Here is a 20,323-nt window from a genome sequence, read left to right on the forward strand (position 1 = left end):
ACCAGCACTCAGCCCAAGATCCAAGGAGCACAGATATCCCTGTAAGAAGATCCAGGTTTCTCAGATCACAGAACCATGGAATGGTTTGTGTTGGAAGGGACCTTAAAGGCCACCCAGTTCCAACCCTCCTGCCATGGGTAGGGACACCTTCCACTAGACCACACTGCTCAGAGCCTCCTCCAGCCTGGCCTTGAACAGGGACATCCACAGCTTCTCTGGGCAATCTGGGCCAGTGTATCACCAGTCTCAGGCATTTCAAGTGTTTGGTTTTATTGGAAAAACAAGTTTAGGGGCCCCTGAAACTGTCCCACAGAACAGTTCAAAAAGCAGGAGGAGGACTTGTACATGAGCTTTCAGTGTAAGTTGTGAGACCCACTAACAATAGATTATACTGTCTGTCTAAAATGAATTTAATCACCTGAGAAGCTGTTGCAGATACTTCATTCCAGCTGTAGTTGTTTTCTTCAATCCATATATATTGCCAGAGCTGTGTGGACAGCTTTAGCCCAGTGCAACCTCCTGCTTAGCTATTGAACAGTTGCTTTGTCTTTGGTCTGGAGACAGGGATCTCCAATTCATAACTGAGCAGCTATTCCAGATCCTTTGTGTTAAATGTTGTTTTCTGCTTGTTTTGTTTTGTTGGTTAGTTGGTTGGTTTGGTTTTGGTTTTGGTTTTGTAATGGCAAAGATCTCCCCCCCTCAAAAAATAAAATCATGTAGGAGAGCACTCGAGCATCACTCAGGTGGATTCAGGCAGAATAGTTTCACTGTCTGATAATGAACAAAATGCTAAACCAAGCCACCTTTCAAATCCTTTTTTTTTTTTTTTTTTTTTTTTTTTTTTTTTTTTTTTTTTTTTTTTTTAAGCTAAGTGCACTGTCATTCAATTAATACTGTAAAGGTGAACTGTGCATTCCTATGTTCTGTACAGATTCAAAAATGTTGGATGTCGTGGAGCTCAAGGGAAGCAAGGATGGGGCAGGCCTGCTTGTGTTAGCTAAGACAGTTCTGCACACAAACAGCATGATAAGAATATCCCCAGTGGACAATGATGCAAACTAAACCACCTTGAGATATACCTGGGACAGCTTTCCATTTAGCATATCTTTTTATTCAATCCAAAGCAATTCCTCAGAGGAAAGCAACTGCAGAACACAAGACCATAAAATTCCAAGTCTTTTCACAGAGTTGTAGCCAAAGAATTACAAAGAAAACTGAAAGAAGTAGTGAGAAAGGCTGCTGGGAGGCTTGTCACCCTGTTTTTTGCCTCCTTGTTGTGCACCTGAGCGGATGCACATCAGGATATCTTCCACAGAAGCAGACTTTAGATACCTACACTTAAAAAGCTCTTGCTGAACCCTGAAAGTTTTGGCTTTCAGTCAGCATCTGTATTTTGGATCTCAGGATATGTCCCTGAAGAATCTGCTTTCACAGGAGCAGCTCTCTCAGCCTGGCTACCTGAGGGGCACAGCTCTGTCAGGCAGCTCTGAGCACAGAGATGCTCCTGGAAGCACAGCAGAGCCCTTGTCTCTGCAGTGCACAATCCTGCTTAGAGCTCATGGTACACCTCCTGCTTCAGGTCCTGGAGGCTGCACCATGTACAGATGTAGGATTTCAGGCCTGCAATTTGAGCCCTGCTCAAACTGGCATAAGGAATCTTGGTGACCTTTCAGTTTTTTAAATTCAGAGTGTTGGACTTCTTTCCATCATAGCTAAAATAGTCAGCATCTAGGGTGAGGAAGAGAACCTATGCAGAATAAATAAGAATAATTAAACAGGAGGACAGAGAAATGCACTATTAATATATCCCACTGTCTGTGTCCTAGCCCCACAGTGAGCTGTACCCAGCAATGCAAAAGGATCAGTAGCTCATTTAGCACTTGTCATACCCCAAGGATGAGTCAGTCTATGACTTAACTAATCTGGCACAATGCAATGCCAAGTTTGATCAGACTATTTTGGTGGTTCAGCATTATAGAAAAGAACTAAAGACTAAAAGTGATGTTGACTCAGCCATTTGGCTCTTGCCAGTGAACGTTAGTGATTTTTGAACTGCTTCGATTTCACTTCTAATGAAAATCCATTTAGACAAAGTAATTTACATGCATTTCTCATTTCCATATGAGGTTTGAAGCCTTTGCCACACTGCTACCAAGAGAGGCAGTTCAGAATGCAGTCATTTGCCTCTGCTTTCTTACCATACACGAATGATTTTGTCTCACATAATTGCTTGATATCAATACTCAGTGGATATATTTTGACACATGACAGGAGATAATGGAATTTCCCAGGGAGCAGGGAGAAACAGAATATTCTATTAGGAAGAAGAGGATTTTTGCATTGGATTGATTAAAAATTTTAGCTGGTACATCAAGGATGTTTCATCTCCTCTGATAAATCAAAATTTGCCCAGTCATTGCTGGTAGCAAGTAATAGGCTATTAGCCCCAAGACGTTAAGGGAAAATTCCAGCTGTATTGAAGTCAGTGGCAGAACACACACTGATTTGCATGAGGTGAGAATGTCAAAAACAGTAACAAACAAACGAGCACTTCAGCACTCATGGGCCACAGTGAAAAAAACCCCAGGCATCTAAACTGAGTTTGGGCTGCAGGTATTTGTGACATCATCAGTGCCTAAAGGTTCACCGAAAACTGGGTATTTATAGAAAAACGAAGCAAAGACTCCCCAGGATGCAGCCTTGGCTGTGGGGCTGAGTCCTTTGTGTGGGGCTGAGCTCAGCCAGGTCCAGTCTCCCTCAGTCAAAGGGGATCAAATTCATGCATTCCCAAAGAGAGCACTGGCTTTGTACACATGCTCTCTCTGCCTCTCCGTTTCTGACCTGCTGCTATAGAAAAAAATACAAAATTCACATCTGTGTATGTTGGAGGGCTAGAGATGAGAAATAAGCTGGACACAGCAAGTCCAATGCAGTGATTGGGAACTGCAGAGAGAGATCTCAGGTTTGGTTCCTGGTCCCAGAGGAACCTGGCTTCTGTATTAGATTCTAGATGAACTAAAGCATTGCTCTCACTCTGAGGGTAAGAAACTGAGAGCCTGAAAAGTTGCAAAAACTTATCTCAGACCATATCTTAAAGCAAAATGAGCTAATGGGAGCCTCAGACCCATTATTTAAGCCAGTATTTCTCACTGGCCGGGCTTAAGTAGAGTAATATTCCCAGCATTATTGCAGTTTGTTCAAAAAGATGTTTCTGAACTATTTACTTGAGACTAAAGAACCCCATGGCAGTGCTGTGGGATGATACTGGGCTTAAGGACATTTTGCAGATGTGTTCTCTTTCCTTTACAGCCTTCCCAGACAGTGATGATCTTTCACTGAGCAAGCACTCAGCTGCCATGATGATGGCCAAATGGGTAAAGCTCCAAGATAGGGAGATGAACGCTGGAGGAGCAACCTCTGCCTTTTCTTTAAGTAATTATAGCCCTATCTTTGTCCTGGCACTCCTCACAGAGTTTACATTTACAAATTGAAATTGCCTATGGAGGCTGAACACTTTCAGCAAGCCACTTAAAACTGCAGCTCCAAGACAGCTGACTGCCTCATTCTGGATGGTGCTGGGCAAACCTAGGTGAGATTTTGAGGTTTTTACTTTGGGATCATAAGGGATTTTGGAAAATATATGTCTGCCCAAATACATATTTCTCGTTCACTTGAGAGTATTTGAAAATTGAAAAGAAACCTTTGGATTCAGAAAGATAAAAGAAAATAAATTTAGCCTTATTTTTCTTTTACTTACAATGAAAAACACAGCCTTGTTATTCAAGGTCCTTCTGTGCTCAGAGCAGTTCTTAATGACAACATTCCCAAAATCTTTTTGCCTTGTAGCCAGGCTACACAGGAATTTTGAGGAAGAAGGAGAAGCTGAAGCAACCTTTTCTCTCTGGTTTTCATGCTCAGGGTGTCCACTGGGTACAGATTTGGGACCTATTCCAAAACAAACAAGAGAGGGTGGTTCCTAGGGTCTTGGTCTCAATGAAAAGATATTGCTTTACTGCAAATGGAAGAATAAAGAAGAGAATGAGTCACCTTTTGGATGAGAGTGCTTCCCATGGCCACCAAACTGCTCCACTAAAAGTGGTCTCTGAATATTTCCAGCGTTTTCCATCTTACACTCAATCAGGCACTTTGAGTACAATACATGAAGTAAGAGCAAGAGAATGCAAAGGAAAGAAGGCAGAGAAGAGAAAAAAACTGAATTCTTCTAGAAGGGGAGCTACCAAAACAGAGATAAAAAAAAGAATGATCCATTTACCTCAGCTCTTTGTAATCTTTCATATGTATTTTACAAATCTCAGAACTTTGTGCCAAAAGAAAGTTTGAAATACTACAGGAATATCATGTCAGGAATATAATGTCAGGAATGTTCCAGTGCCACATTTTAAAAGGAATCACATAGACTGCAGAGGCTGTGGCCTTCATGAGCAAATTAGACAGCTACAGCAGTTTACTCATGTTGGGTAGTATTCAGGTCACATATTATGATGCCTAAATATGGGTTTCTGTGTATTCACATGAGGAATCTGTCTAAGCTTCCCCTGTCATCAGTGAAGCCCTGATGTAAAGTCAAGTCAGCACAGGCTAAAGAGCTGTTCATTCACCTTGTGTTTGGGATCTTCCTGGTCCTCCACATCTCTGATGAGGATTTGGAGCCATGGCACTGGAAACAGATTAGTACTAATTATTCTCAATGCAAATGCTTCATTTAGGTGTCTGGCCATCTGAAATTTTCCAGAACACTTACGTACACAAAGAAATTAACATTTCAACATTTGGTCTCAGTTCAAGGTAGAAAAGTACCTCTGATATATCACATTTATTTCCAAAGCATGAACCAAAATTCTTGGCTGCTTTGCTTCTTCAGTCATCTGTGGGCTGCATTTGCTGGCCTTGGCAAACTTGTCATGAGACCTGAGGGATACCAGCCCAGACAACTTTGACACAGCTTCTGTTGGTTTGCTAAGGGTAAGACTAGGGGGGTTTGGAAGCACCCGATTGATCTTTGGCTGAGGAAATATGTGCTAAGTTTGGCTGTGTCCATGTTAACCCACTTTGAGTGTTGGCCTGGGCTGCATTAATTGGTGGAGTCCATTGTGCAAGCATCTGTCTGGGAGAAAACACATTAAAGGTACAGATCAGTTAAGCCCCTGTGTGAAGTTCCCAATGAGAATAAAAGTGTGCAGACTATATTCCATTTCATATAATTACCAGTTATTTGAACTCTCAAGTGTCCAGTCATTCCTTTGACCGCTTCCGTCTAAATTTAGTTTTAAAGACCCCCAAAATAACAAAAACTCGAATAAATTCCTTCCTTAATTTGTCCAAAACGTTTGGTCTCTACTTCAATTGCCTTTAAATCCTGTCAATTAAAATTTATAATAGAGAAAACCTGTTAATAGTGAAATTAATCCCCTTGCATTCCCGAAGTGCGCAATAAGTCTTCTCACCCAATTGTAATAAAATTTGTTGTGGCATAGTTTTTGGGATCAATACAGCAGACCACTGTCAATCAAAGAATTTTCTACTTACTTAAAAGTTAACAGACTTTTAGTGTCTTTGTGCTGCGCTGAGGACAGTCTGAGTTACCACAGAAGATTAAATCTTTAATTTTACATTACTTCAGCCATCTCTATAGAACAAAGTGGGCTTTACCTGTTGAATATGAGGCTTATGTGAGCTGAAGTGCTCTTGAGACATTAAGAGGCAGTCTTGAACAGTCTCTGAGATTTAAGCTGAGGGGAATTCTAAAGGGATTACCGCAGCATTTTACATAAAACGAGAAATAAAAACAGACTTGAGCAATGCATGATCATAAACGCATTCCTGCTGTGATCAAGAGTTCTGTTCCCATTGCTGTTCTAAGACTAAAGCAGGAAGAACTGTCAAAGGGCAACCATACTTGTAAGGATTTGTACAAGTCCAATTTATAATGAAATTAAGGGGCTGAGTAGTTTTGAAAGATTTGTTAAAAAGGGAGATACTTTTCATAGTCTCTCCAGCCCAGAGGTGAGAAACACAACCATTATTGGAATACTGTTTCGAAGAGGAGGCAGGATATTTTCCAGGAAGAGACATGGCTAAAAACTCATACACAACTAAGAAATTTTAGCAAAAAACCCACAACCATTTCTAACACTTTTGTAACACTTTTCTAAAGAAAACAGAGGCAAACAAGTTATGAAGAAATGATTCAGAAACAAAGCAAATACTAAGTGACTTGTGTCTACCTTTAAATGCTTAGTTTATGAGAAAATAAGAAGCAGTAAGTGCATTCTTTCTAGCTATGATTCACCTTTCCTTCACCTTTAGTACAGCTCCCTTTATTGCTGAACTGGTGTAAAAAGGCTTCTGTACTGCCTGTACTGAGAAAGAAACCTGTCTGTTTGTGTAAATGTGTGAACATCCACATAAAACACAGTATACTTAAAGTTTTAATGGAGAAATTAGATAAAGCACCAGCAGCTGTCAGCAAATAGAATTACCAAAACATTTTAGATTTGTGGAGAAGAGATAAATCTATGAAATTGACTTTACAAAACTGGTCTGAGTGGAAGTTAAATTTGTCCATCATTAGACAACGTGATTTTTAAATCTCAGCAAATATTTACTTGGAGAAATACCAGGGAGAGATTTCCATCTCTATTTATAAGACTAAATGGTTGCAATCCCTCTGTGGAGATCTCTTCTGTTCAATTAGAAGCAGCATGAAAGGGAATAAGGATCACAGAAAAGAAGTATTTGATAATTGTCACACAATAAAATATGAAATATGAGTGGAGATCAAGCAGGCATTGTGAACCATGTGCATAATTATCATAAACTTTTATGCTGCATCTTGGTCTTTATTATGGCCTCGCCATATAAAATATAGATCAGCTTCAATTAGAGTAATTTAAAAACAGAAGGTTACCTTTCAATGCAGCTTTTCACCTATGCAATGTGCTATATAGATAAATATTACATTTAAATTATTAATGCTGTATGCTTATGCTATAGGTGGTTATCCCAAACGATATTCCATTTCATATAATTACCATTTTTTTCCCTGTTCTCCAAACTCCTCTGCCTTTTCCAAGATTTCTGGTTATTTTAATCAAATGAAGGGGATGAAAATTCTGAATGGCTGCATCATTGAATTATTATTTTGCCTTTGAGCCAGTGGCTATCAAAAAGTTATTTCCTACTTCTCAATCATGGCACCTTTCAGAAAGAGCAAGGATTTACCCCTGAGGAAATGCAAACATATAAATATTCGACATCTGCAAATATTTAAAAAGAACTAGGATATTCCACAGTAGTGAGGAGAACATACCTGAAAGCTCCTGAGAGCAGTAAGCACCCAATGAATTTAGCTGGTGATTCTGACATTCTGCTGTAAAGTCATCCTTCTGTGAGCTGAAGATTAGATAGCCTAGTCTGGGTTGTGTTTATTTTGTTATGTTGAAAAAGATATCTTAGTTGATTAAAATATTTTTTATAGATTAAAGACATTTTTGTCATTTTTAATGACTTACTACTAGTACTTTATAAAAAGTATTTGAGATTATGTTGACATATGCTTTAAAACAAGAAAAGCTCAAGTGGTATTTAATGGATAACTTATTACAAAGAAGGAATTCTCTAGACCTGCTTTAATTCACATTGTTTGGATGGAGCACCTTTTTCACACGATAAAGCACTATGGGTACAGCTAAGGGAAGACTCATGTGGCCAGAGAACAAATCAAAGACCCCTGCAAACAAAACAGGGAAGGGCTCCAGTGCTGTTGTGTATTTGAGGGAGGTCAGAACTGTGTGATGTACCTCACATTCCAGAGAAACCACCCTGAGTCCCTGAGGAACCTGCTGGGGCCACAGGGACATCAGCAATATCAGCTTTGTCTTCATTCCCCACCTTTGTCTTTGTCACTCGGGGACCAGAAGAGGAACCATGGCCTCGGGGAACAATGAAGGTCTTTCCTGGCTCTGAGTGTGTGTGTGGACAGACAGAGAGCAGTTCCCAGGGGGTTCTCTCTGTCAGAGCGGCTTCTCCCTGTCAAGGAGTGCAACCACAAAAATGAGCCTGTGCATAAAGTCCATGATTGAAATCTTTCTCAACATTAGTTAGGTTGCCTTTCACTGATCACCTGGCCCCATTATTTTTGTGTATCTGGTCACATGATGGGTCCAAAATATTCTGTTTGGTGCAGCTAGGGCTCTATTTGGGCAGGTGGTGCTTGTGACCTGTAACTCCTCAGTCTAATATGTATCCACAGACCATCTTCCAAACTTCTGGGAAGGGACATTAATTTTGTTATTGAAATTCAAGAGGAGTGATTATATTTGCATTTAAAAAAAAATATAAGGGCCGCAGCTGTTGGTGATTCTTCACTTTTCATTTATTTTATACAATTATGATGAGCATTGGTGGTTGGAGTGTCATCATGAAGTGCCTCCTAATATGAGGACATTCAGTTCTGTGACTCCATGGACATCTATGACACCCCTGCGCTCTTTAATACAAGTCTGTGGAGCTGCTGATTCCTCTGTTGCAAACAAGCAAAGCTAAACACTATTAATTAGTAGAAATGCAAAAGTTGGCAGTGGCAACAATTTCATTTCTTTGGGCTGGGCAGAATTGCATTTGCACACATTAGACGTTCCTTAAATGCTGTGCTGGGTCTCCAGAGCTTAGAGATTGAGAACTAGAAATGTTTAAATTTCTAAACTGTGTGACTTCCACACAAAGCTGAGTACTTCACTGTGGGAACACAGATGCCCTGCACTTTGCAGGTGGATACAAAGCAAAGGCAGGTTCCTGTCCTTGGAAGGGTCTGAAGCAGGTCTGAATGGACTAAGGAAGCTAGACTCAGCTCAATTTTGTGTACCACAGTGAGCTCTCAGAAGCTCATGCTGAATGTTTTGGACACAATGACCCTGAAAAAGTCCAGTGGAGTTGGGCTGAACTACTTTAAACACCAAGAATACTTCAACAGCCAAATCAAAATATTTTTTCTAAAATTTCAGTTCCAGATCTGTCTCCAAAATAAAAAGGTGCCCTTTGCTAGGATTGCTTTAGATGAGACCTAGCTGGGAGGAATCTCAGTTGGCCTATCATTTGGGATTTGAGTCTCACCACTGAGCACATCATACTGCAATGCAGCAACTTTTAATCAGAGCTTTTGCACAGGAACAATGCCCAGTGAAAAGCAAACAAAGAAGGAAACCAATAAAACCTTAATCTTTTCTTACACACCTTCAATTCCAAGAGAAACTGACACAATGAAAGTGCTACTTTTTACTCTAGTGTTTTTTTCATTAACATTTAGAGGTTACTTCAAAGTCATGGAGGTAATAGAAATATGCCTGAAAATGATTTTTCACTACCACTCAGTACCCTGAGTCTAATATCAATCATAATTAAAACAAAATTAGAAGGTTGGGGTCTTAGTGATTTTTTTTTCTTGATATTTGTTCTCTTTTCAATCAGATGGTTGCTTCATGAAGCTGGTGGTCTTCATGCTTGACTTTGTCTCTTGGTTGATTTTAAATACCAGAAACTGGAACAACATGCAGGCAACAGTGAGTTAAACCATAGCTGGCCAAAATCATGTTCAAAATGGTGAATCTAGGATTGATAATTCTCCTATATTCTGTTGACAAGCTGCTAAATCCCAAATAATCCAAAAAAACCTTAAAACTGAACCTGAACTTCATTCTGACCTTCAGTGGTCCTAGCCACAGAATATGTCAGAGGTCTGAGAAAGCTGCAGTGATCCCTTGCTGTGATATTGGGATGTTGGCAAAATGTATAATCTGTGTGTTATGATGATCCATAACCCAGTGCACAGGCAGCCATGTAAAGCCAAAAGCTTTACATATTTCTGGGATTCCTCCATGTCTTCCCTCTCCAGGGGTCTTCTTTTCCCTCTCTGTATCCATACTTACAGAAACACTGCCCAGGTCTCCCAGCCAGAGAGGTCAGGAAGGCTTTAGGTCTCTGACACCCTCCTGTGTGGGTTGCCATGAAGGGGTGTCTGATGTACCCGTTGACAAATCTTTTCAACAGCTCACACAGACCACATTGATCCTGTCACCCAGTGAAGCCTGTTTCCCTTTAAAAATCGGCACCAGCTCCCATCAATTTGCATTATTTCATTACTCACCACAAAGAAGGCTTCCGGCAAGGTGCTTCAACAATCACTTGATAACGGTTGAGAAGCATAAATAATCATTTAAAAACTTCTGGGACTTTAATCAGCCATCAGGCCATTTAGGCAGGATTTTAACGCTGCCTGGTAGGAGAGCGTGCATAATGGGGCCTCTTCAGAGGCATTTTTCACAACAGATTACTCAGCATATAGCGAGGGATATATTCAGAATTAAGGTGTCTGAGCCAAAAGAACTGGGCAGGAACGGGCAAGCTCCACCAATTCATGCAGATAAACTCGGTAAGCATGGCTTTGTCTGCGGGCAACCTCGCAGGCATTGCTCTTGTGTCACGACAGCTCTGTTTGCACGGAGCACCAGCCCAGAGAGCCCGTCTGTGGAGAATTACCCAGCACAGAGATGAGCCCACAGAGCCCTGGAGGGCTGCAGGGTTTAGCAGGAGGTGTGGGAGGAGAGGCACTGTGCTCCCATGTGTTAGGAAAAGCTAGACAGACTATGACACCTTGCAAACAGTATGGCTTACCTCTGCAAAGACCCTTAAAAGTGCTCTCCTTCCCATCCAAGAAGTAAGGAAACTGAGGTAGAGATGGTTGAATTGCTGCTAGGACCCAGCACTGCTTTAGCAAACCAAGATTTAGATTCAACTCCTCAAAACAACTGAAAAACTCTAGCAAAGTCTCAAATATTTATTTAACCTACCTTTTAAGTCCACAGGTTACAGAGTCTTTAAACAATAGATTTGAATAAAATTAGTTAAATTGCATAAAGAGCCCCTCACAAGCATCACCCTGTAGGGTACACAGAGCACTGTGCCAGAATGAGACAGCATGATAAAGCACAGAGAACTGGATTTACCTCTCCAAAGGGCTGTCTTAAGCAACAACAGTTTTAGGGTCCTTTCTTGACAAAGAAATATAACCTTAGAAGATATTTTTGGTACCTAAAGATAGATAGATAGATATATTGCTATATAGATTTATTGATATATAGATACATAGAGACATATAGATATACAAATATGTAGATATATAGGTGTGTAGATATGTAGGTGTGTGTGTGTTTGTGTATATGTGTGATTTTGTAGTTACTTTTTGAAAGAGGTTTCAGATTCTGAGTCACGGACGAGCTGTTGACAATTTTACCTTGAGAAATGTATTTTTTCCTTGCTTGCAGCACATCAGTCTCTTTCCCTGCTCTTTGGTTACTCAGTTGTCCTTCACACATCCACAGGAAGGTCTGAGATTGCCTGTTGGCTTCTCTCAGAGGAATGTCCTGAATGGAGCTTGCTGTCAACACAGCTTTCAAGACAAAGAAGGTAAATCTTTAAAAATGTAAACTGGAGCACGGTGCCTAATTCTGTTGAATTGTTAGTGGGAGTAAGACACATTGCTGCCCTTTGTGCTTTTAAAAATCATCCTGAGAGTTATTTATCAGATTAAGGTTTTAACACAAATGGCGTGACTCTTGCCACAATCCATCCATTCAAATCATCAGGAAGGAGGAAGAACTAGAGTTTTGCACTTGGATTATCCTCAAAGAATGTTCATGGTTAAAAAAAATACTTATGGAGTCTGTGTTTAAATCTACATCCAACACTATGCAAATATTTGCATGTTGTAACTTAACTCACTGTAAATCAGGGTTCTTGTCAATTAATTGTTTGATTAATCAGTGCCTTAATATGTGCATCAGAGCAAGAGAGAGAAAAACAGCCCAAAACAGCTGTGTGATTGATTTCTGTTTTCCTCCAGATCAATTCAAAGTATTGTATAAATGGCTAACTTCTATTGTGATTGACTCCCTCAAAAGATAAAGAGGGAGGCCAAAAGCTTTCTTTTCTGCTGTCCTTGCTTGAACACTGGTATATCTGGAGCTGTGAAAATCCCAGTACAAGCCTGGAAAGGCTCAAGGATTTTGAGTTTTGGGCCACTGATTTACACAAGTTCGGTGAGGTTTGCTGATTTGGCCCAGGGTACCTGCAAGACATGAGAGCCTTCAACTGTTTTGAAATTATTTTTGAGCTCTCTGGCAGGATCAGCTTTGTGGTACAAGTAGAGTGGGCATTCAGAACATAAAAATCAACAGGACAATGCTTGTTCAAATTAAAGGAGGATGATGAGGATGAGGTTCTTTTGGCCAGCAGCAGATGCTCTAAATGCAAGGCAATCACACAGTGCATGGAGGAGTCAGTGCTGACTGGTCAATGGACTCAACCTCCATTGAGGATGCTGATGGGTCTGACTCTCAGCATACATAGAGCTTGGCTCATCTGGATTAGCTGTGTCCCTGCCCTGTCCCATCCAGTAAATGCCAGTCCCTACCCACCAACCACACTATCTTAGGGCACTCTGAGTCGGGCTGTGACACCTCTACTCACAATCCAGGTTGGAAGTGTCTGACAAGGAGGTGCCTTCCTCCTCTCTGACAGTGAGGACAGACATAGACTGATACAGATGAGGTAAGCAGGATTATCTGATTCACACTTGGTCTGACTTTACCTTCTGTGTCACACATGGATGCCCATCTACTGTCCATATTTGCCTTTATATGCACTGAGTGTGGAAGAGAAAACAAGGGAGTTATAGTTATTAAAGCTGTGTGTAACCTCTTGTGTCAAGGACTCAGCAGCTGCAGATCAGTGCAAGAACAAACTTGCTGTGCTGCTACACGATCTCTCAGTCATGTTGGGAATCAAACAGTGGGGTGTGTGTCATAGTCTGTGGGACATGTGACATGGCCCTGGGAATTTGAGTTAACTGATCTCCTTTTCCTGTCAGACTGAGTGAAGCGAAAAGTCTTGCAAATTTGTCAGCTAATAAAATTGAGAAAAAGACTTTGGGCTTCTAGAGGCACGTGGACTGGGGGTTGAATGGGTTTGTGTGGAATCAGTGAAGGAGGCTCTGCAGGTTCCTGTCTGGCTGTGCCCTGGGCTCCTGCACAACAACGAGAAATGCAACATCTCTTGGCTGTGAGGGGAGGTGGGTACAAAGGCATGATGAAAGTCCCCTCCTGCCCAGGAATGCACTCAGGAGAGCTTGCCACATTTTACTGGGGGTTCCAGAAATAGTGTCTATGGCAGGAGAAGGTAGGCTTTGGAACACAGACCAAGTCAGAGCCTGGAACTGAGACTCTGGTCATATTTTTGATCACACCGTGCACTCAAGCAGTGAGAGAAGTCAAGCCCCTTCAGGGGAAAATGGCACTTACCATATTTAAAAATAATACAATTCAGAAATATCACCAGCAGTTCAGAGGCTGATTCATTTCTTTTATATCTTTCATCTCTGCTGTCTTTCTTCCTTGCTTTCCTCTGCCTTGCTAGCACTGTTTCCACCAAAAGACTTCCAGTGTATGGACACTTTCACTTTTCACTGACAAACGCCAGAGAATGTGGTGCAAAGGAGAGATATAGAAACTGCTGTGCAGCAGATTGACAGCCAGGGTTTCCAGCTGCTGAAAAAGCCTTCAGAATTGAAGTATTGACCGTTCTTTGCCAGACATTGTTCAGTTCTAAAATAGTGGTAGGAGCTCTGGAAGAAACATCACTGCATTAAAATTGTGGCAGACCAGAAGAAAAATGATGGAAAAACAAAAATTTCCTGGCACATATAAAAGAAGATACAAACTCTTGTTGCTGGAGATTCACCATGACCAATATTAAAGCCAGCACCATCATGAAGATGCATTTGGAATAATGCAGGTTTTCATGTTTCATAAGGACTAATATGGCAGGTCAGTTAGAGATGAGACAAGAAAACCATATCTGTATGAACATTCCTGGAATTCTTTTGGAAATATTTAGGATGATGTTTTAAGAGAATATTAGTATCCAAATCTCTAGGGCAGTGCTGAAAATTTCAGCCCCATATAATGCCACATAATACAGAGAGAAGAGTAACAGATTCACGGATTCTTTGAGGAACACAAACCTTCCTTCTGGCCTTGGAGTTTTCCATACCCTGATGGAAAGCTATGTGCTGAAGCTTTGGATTAAATGCAGAAGAGAATATTTCAGTAAATTATATTTGGCAATGCAGGTCACAGATTTCAAGGTGTAACTCAGTAAGTACTAAAGACAACAAGAAGAAAACAGAACAGACATCCTTTTGCATATTGCTGAAAAATGTGGATAAATGTGCAGGTAGAAAGGTTTGTAAGAAAGCTCAGACAGTCACTATTTTCCAGGTGATGTTCTCGATGACAGTGATGGGGTCCCAAGGGAAGAAGCAATGTTCCTAGACATACTAGAGGACTGTTTCCTTACAAGGTTTGTTTAGCAATCAACAAGAACAGACATTGTTTTCACTGTGTCCTAGGAAGTGAGCCAGATATAATAAATAAGTAAGGAGTTGGTAAACATCCAGGGTCTCCTGTTCACAGTATCATCAAAAAAACTCCCGAGGATATGTGCAGAAGTCAGCAGCACAGAAATATTGGCACTGAGGGAACAAAGAGCAAGGTAAAGAAAGTTGACTGATATTGCCAGAAGAAACATCTTGTAAAAGTGGAAGACATAAAAGAGAAAGTTAGAAGTGATTGCATTTCATCAAATAAAAGCAATGTTACTTTTTACATGCAACATAAGGAGCAAATTCTAGACAAATTTGGAAAGAAAAATCTCGGTTTTATGCATGCAAGTTTTGGCTTGTTTACAAGCATTAGGTAAATATGGCTACAGATCCAGAAATCAAACATAGGCTTGGGGCTAATGTACAATCCTTTTTAGGTTTCTCATATAATGACTAATGACAAGGTCAGTAGTTCAATTTGCACCAATCTGTATGTATCATGCTAAAACAGTGCAACCCTTTAACCCTGTGTGAGTAAGTAATTGCATTTTCTCACTAACTAAAGCAGCTGGTGGTATCCTCCTTGTTTTGATATACCTCGCATTTTTTCAAAGTCCTTTGAAACTGTTGGGGTCTTGCTCAGACATGGCTATGGGATGATTTTGCAGTATGGAGGAAAGGAGTTCTCTTTTCCATATTCAAGCTTGTTCCATCCAATTTGAGCCTCCTTTCCTCCTGACTGCAATGGAGTAGATATCTGTATTAATTTTGTCTCTTCCAGTCTGCTGGTCAACAGCCTCATCATGTTATTCTTTACCTACTCTCCTTCTAAATTAATTTCTCACCATACACATATTAAACAAAAGTATTCCTTGCTCCCACTCACCTTGTTTGTCTTTCTTTGAACTGCCTTATTTCTGGTGTGAATCAGTGGTGAGGCAGAAATTTATTTCATCTGACTTTAAATATGTAGAAGTTAGACCTGATCTAGTATAATTTAATCTGGCCAAATTCTCCAGTCTATGAAGAAAAACAAGCATCTCAAGAGGGCAATTTTTCCTTTCTGTTTCAGAAAGATTAGACATCTTTCTTTAGTTATAATGTATTGAACAACTACCACTGCTGTAAATGTCTAAAGGCCAAAGTAAGTTCTTTAAATGTCTGAAGGCAAAAGTGAACAAAAGACTTCCTCATGAGGAAACCACCCTAGTCTGTCTATATGGTCAAAAGAGATCTAGTGGCCAATGTCCTTGGAAGTTTTAGTTCAACTTCTCCTCCTAATGCGAAATAGACCAGATGAACCATGGCCAGGGTTCTAGCATGGAAATATCTGCTTAGGATCAACCACTACAGTGGAAGAGACAACCCATTGACAGTGGTGAGGATCTCTGACACAAGAGTAAAGGATTAAGCTAAGAAATTATTCCATGAGAGACAGAACATCCCCGGCAGAACAGAGCCATCAGATTTCCAATGGCACTGGCCAGAAAACGTGAAGGATTCATTTCACATTTTCAACCAGTTTTGTTCTCTTATGTTACTTTTTTCAACTGTTCTCTATCATTTCTTGCATTTTGTTTGCTGTGGTTTGACCCCACTGTCTACTGGACTTTTATACTGAAGAATTCAGCCTGCCAAGCAGATCTGTTTCTTTAGCTATTGCCATTAATTCAAAACCATTCAAAATGTGACTACTGCTGCACACAGTAGGCTGCTAAATAGCCATGCATGGCCTGGGGCAGACTGGCAATTTATTTGGCACCCTTAGAGAAAAAAAAAACGGGGCACTTTTACCATCTTTAATTGGAGGTAAGCTATTCTTTGTAGAAGCACGTATTGTAAAAGGAATGGGGAATACCATGAGTACCAGTAATACCTTGCATAACAGCAAAAAAGTTAAAAGGGAACTTGTTTTTGAGGGCTCCCATAGCAATAGCCTCTGCATCACATGAGCAATCCCTTCAGCCATCTGAAAATAAACCGCGTTTAATTGACTGGATAAGCAGATCACAAACGTTAAAGCCAGGAATGCCCCTTCAACTGTAACTTTGAACTGTAACTCGCACACCCTTTGGCAAAGCCTTTACACAGAAACGTGTACATCCCTTGGCTATAACAGTAATTTTGGCTGCAACAGTAACATGTACACCCTTTGGCAAAGATCTCTCACAGAGCAGGAAAATTTTTTTGAAAAGTGGAGTGTTTTCCAGTTAAACCCTGGCTGTGCAACACCCTCGCTTTATTATTGCAGGAGTATCTTTGAAAATATCTTTCATCCCACTACAGTGAAAATGTACTGTGCACCCTGCACACCATCAGCAAAGAGAAAAAAAAGCGGTTTAGGATTCTTTTGGTTTGCAAACTAAATTCAGTTCTCAGATATGCCCACGAGGATCTATAAAAAGACCACAGAATTAATAGGAGTTATTAAATGCTTTCACATCCTTAAGTAGATCAGAATTGAACCATTAGATCACATTTATGCACAGGTACAAATTTCACTCTAAAAGGAAGTATTTATTTAAATTGCCTACAGAAATGCTTTGCTTGACTCCTCTTTTATCTAAGCAAACTAGTATAATACTGAGAGGGTTTCCATGCAGCAAGCAAGCAAACCCTGAAGTAAAATCCTCAGAAGAACAGAAACTTCTGTGCATGCTGTCACGGGCATAAATAATATTCACCACACACCTCTTGAAAGAAGAGCCACTGAAGTCGTGACAAGTGATGCCAAAATCTGTGGAAAATTCGTGTTTGTGTGTGTATGTACATGGGTGTACACAGTTGTTCATTAGAAAATGTGTTCACTGGAGCAATGAGCCAGCCAATGAAATGAGCCAAAGGGCAGACTCTGACTTGGCTCAGCACTCATGAATGAAGATGAGCCAAGGAGGAGCAAAGGACATTGCCAACAATTTGGCACAGTTTCCTGGCAGTCAGTGATCACTTCAGGTATTTTTCTTTCAAGGTGTGTACAGGCACATCCAGTGACTCACCTGTATTTCTATCCAGAGAGCCAGGACAGACCCATACCTTGGCTCTGAGCTGTACCACGTCCCATGTTTATAGCCTGTCGTGTTCCCGTAAGCAGAAAGCAAGAAGGGGAGCTGCCTGTTTAACTGTCCTCTTGTAAAAGTGAAGTATTTCAGCTGATTTAAAGACTACAGAATTTGATCTCATTAATGCAGAATCCCTCTGCCTCGTAGAGGTGGGGAGAGAGTCACCTGCCAACAGGACAAGGAACTGGTTGTCACCAACATCCCTGCTCCATGTAACCTGCAGTGGCTTCACTCTTCTCTTATTATCACAGCTTTATCAACTTTTACTCAGGGAAGTGTTTTCCTATCACAGATCATCCAGAGTAAGAGCTCAGGGACCTATCAGTCTGATTCTGCTTTAAATAGCCATGGACTTAAGCCTTGTCTCCCCTGTGTCTGCTCACCCGCTGAAATTACTGGGTTTTCAGTATATTTGATATTCTCTGTTCTTCGTATTCTATTCCCCATCAAAACTTCCCTGTCATTCTCTTTACTAGACTCCCTTTCAACAGAAACCGACAGAACTTTGACTGATGTAAAATAACTCACTTTCTGCCTAAAGTCACCTTGCCACCTTGAATCCCAATGTGGTCAAGGAGAGATGTGGTGAGCTATTATTTTTAATTTCTGCTTTCTTTTGAGACATGCTTGACTGTCATTTTCTCTTGTCATTGCTAAAGGAAAACAGAGCTGACCAAATATGATGACAAACAGAATCATAAAAGCTTAAGTAAAGGTATAGATTTGCTATAAGCCTTACTCAGCATACAGTGGAAAAGAACATTTTTAAATGTTGTAGTATTAAAGAATAATCTCCACACCAGACCCTGAAGTCAGGTTACCTTTGGGCTCTTATTGGGGTATCCTGGAAGCCCTTGGGCTTTTAAGACATGTTGCCTTAAAATGAGTGTATCTATCTGAATGACTCACATGGTCTAAATCTACAGAATTTTTTTAATCATCTGGGGAAATAAAGGTAAAATAACATATAGACTCATGGAGCAAAACAAGGTTAAGAAGAACTGAAGATGACTTCTCCTACTCAAATTAAAGAAAATCAAAACAATCAAACCCACCTGATAGTTTATATGTCTGGGCATTAATCCTTCTAAAACCTGAAGAAATGGAACTTACAAGTTCCATTCATGAAAACAAGAAATCAGGTATTTTGGAAAGAAATATATTGCTATCAGTCTGTACATTTGTCTGCCCTCCATTGTTCAGTTTGCATGTGAAGGAATACCAAGCTGGACAGGAGCTGCAAACAGGAGTCCCTTTGGATGAGTGAATCGTGTGCTGGGAAAGGATGTATTAAGTTCAAAAATGCATCTGCTTGGCAACAGTGCCTGACAAATGGTGCTTGCACAGGGTTTGAATGAGGATAATGAGGTAGTTCTGCAACACATGTTTACAGGTGCTTTCTCTGTAGCTTGAAAAGCAACTTGAGATAAAACACAAGGATGTCTGCTTGAAAAGGAAACAAATTGGCTTATTAAATTTGCTTTCCTGGCAGTGTTAGCAGGCTGAGTACATTTCAAAAAAAGCAAAAGGGACTTTTTGTTTTACATCTAAAATTGGAGTAATGAAAAATGTGATGCATCACTATATCTACATAGGGCAACATTATGAATATTTATTTATGCTTTATTTTAAATGGATATTCCCTAAAGATAAAAACATTTTTATTTGTGGTGAAAATTTAAAAGTCATCAGTCTTTTCTCTTTGCAGTTTCTCTGTACTTTTGCCCATAAAACTCAGGCTTCTTCATTTTCTAGAAGAAAAGTCAATAACTTGTGAAGCTTTCCACTTTGGTAGAAAGTTAGTTCTCATTAAATAGGTTAAATGCAGATTGTCTCTCTGGTGGAGATGTACACCACATAGGCATACACCACAGAGCCCTCATGGTGGTCTGTCTGGTCCTGGAATTAAATGGACATTTTCAGACTTACCTGCTCTGTTTACAAAGCTGAGATGGACCACCTTGTGCAAGAACATGTTTCTAACAGGGCAGCTGATCAGCCTAGAGACATGTGTCCACAGTGAAAACATCTATGTTGGCTTAGAAGATTTGAACTCTTGCTGCTTTGTGAAAAAAATAACTCAATATAAAAAGTTTACTTGAAAATCTACTTGTGATTCAAAAGCAGCTTTGATACAAAATCTTAATAAGTGTAAAAATAGATTCTCCTTGCAGCAGGAGAATGCATCTTTGAACACCCAGACATGATAATGAGTCTTTGTATAAAACATTTACCTTTACAATCAGCTGAGAGGTTTTCATCCATCTGGGCATCAGACTGAACCTGGTTCCCATCAGCCTTGCTGGGAATTAACTCCACCACAAATTTCTTGATTAACATATTAATTGCACATCATCTTTAAAAAGAATACATGCATTTTTCCTAATTCTTACATATAGTCTGACTGTAAAACAGAGGGCTTAGAAAATGACTTCTGAGTGACTGAGAGAAGACACATTGAAAAAGATCTGTGTCACATCTTGCTTGAACTTTACACGAATGTCTTTTGTTTACTTAAACAGAATTGCTTACAGAAAACAATTAATGACCATACACACAGCATACCCAAAGCAATGTATTTTAAGGGAAACTAAAAAATTCAAACTTTCAGAGAATGCCAGAAAAAATTTCCTTTCATCTTTTTACAGCTCTCCTACAAGTATTCTTGTATCTAAGTGATTTTTATTGCTCTCAGTGAAGATGGGTCGTGTTGTCTCTTATACTTTACAGTTTTACATACAAAATCAGTAATTACTGTGAGTAGAAACCTATCATAACACCTAAGAACCGAGCACTTATTTTAAAATCT

This window comes from Sylvia atricapilla, chromosome 1 (genome assembly GCF_009819655.1).
Source record: "Sylvia atricapilla isolate bSylAtr1 chromosome 1, bSylAtr1.pri, whole genome shotgun sequence".
Taxonomy (NCBI): domain Eukaryota; kingdom Metazoa; phylum Chordata; class Aves; order Passeriformes; family Sylviidae; genus Sylvia; species Sylvia atricapilla.